We start from the raw sequence: 1,485 nt of genomic DNA, 5'->3' as shown, positions 1-1,485 counted from the left end.
TTTTCAACACGTATATTAGGTATGACATCTGTAATGATAATCTATGAAAACACTAAGAAATCTTTAAATAGCAATAATAATTAGTAAATGACACGATAAATGTGTCATCTACTGAGTGAGTATATCTATTCGCTCATGGCACATCGAATTTTTACAACGTCAATGAGATGTTTTCATAGAGCATTTGTTGCCTAGTAATTAATACAAAGAAACCTTAATGCCCTTATTTACTAGAAAGTTTATTCATAGGCATAAGCGTTTTTTTTTTTTTCTCAACCACTTTTCCATAAATATGGTATAAAGCCACCATCAAAAACTGGCCGTACTTCACAATTACTTCAACGTATTGATTCAAGCATGAATAACAACGCACTTTGATGATTGCAACATAAAGAAAGTCGACGAATAGTTTTATTTACGGATAATTTTAAAGAATTATATTTAAAATTTAAGTTTCTTTAAATTATACTACAATAAATCTAATTAATGTATGACATCTATAATTTAGTGCAACACTTCAAATGAATTATGAACTACTACACCGTAGTCAACATTGTACTGAATATAACTAATTGTTAATGAGTAGTTATAAAAACTATATTATCTTATAACATATTCAAAATCAGTGTAATATAAAATCGTCTAACAGTTGTTGTTATTATCGCGTATTAGTTTACTGTTTATTGTTTCTCATAATATAATTAGTGTTAAAATTGAGTATAAGAAAAGAAAAAAAGACTACAGAATTGTGATAACAAATTTTAGTTTGGTATATATTTTATTGTTGAAATTCGAATAATGCAATAGATGGAAATTACCATGTAATTGTTCAACAATTAAATTAATTATATATTTTTATAAGTAAAGCTAAGGTGACGCTCGAGTGACGGATGAGACGCGAATGTTGAACGTGAGGGGAGGGGCCGCTTCAAATCGTTTTCAATTCGCAGAAATAGGCGGAGTATGTGGATCAATTCGCAAACACAGGATTTTTTTTATTGATACCGATCATCTTCTTAAAAGTTAACGTTGTTATTCCGTGATAAAAATATTTTACATTTTTTCAAAGCGTTATACACTAAATATGGGGATGTTAAGTCAGATAAGAGAGTCAAATTTCTGAAAAGTCAATTTCTTTTCGGTTTTAGTCTCTCTTTAACATGATTAATAGATTGGCCGTTCGGCTTAGTCACAACTATCGTTGTCGACATAGGAAGAATCGAAGTCTTAAAGTAAGCCAATCTTTCTCCAATACACAACGATTGGCGAAGACTTAGCAACGTTCTCAGCACAGCTATTTCGGGATTCTAGGAAGAAAAAAAAAAACAAAGAAATCACTCTCGACAATCATTGAAAATATGAATGAGAAGAAACAAAGGCATACTCTTAACTCATACTCAAATGTACACCCAACCAAAGAAAAAAAGAAAACGCTTTAGGTGAGGATTAAACGACAACGAAACGAATAAACGAAGTAAGTAGAAA

Source organism: Mesoplodon mirus (assembly GCF_964341445.2).
Source record: "Mesoplodon mirus genome assembly, contig: HAP1_SCAFFOLD_3187, whole genome shotgun sequence".
NCBI classification, from domain to species: Eukaryota; Metazoa; Chordata; class Mammalia; order Artiodactyla; family Ziphiidae; genus Mesoplodon; species Mesoplodon mirus.
This window is presented reverse-complemented; position numbering follows the sequence as displayed.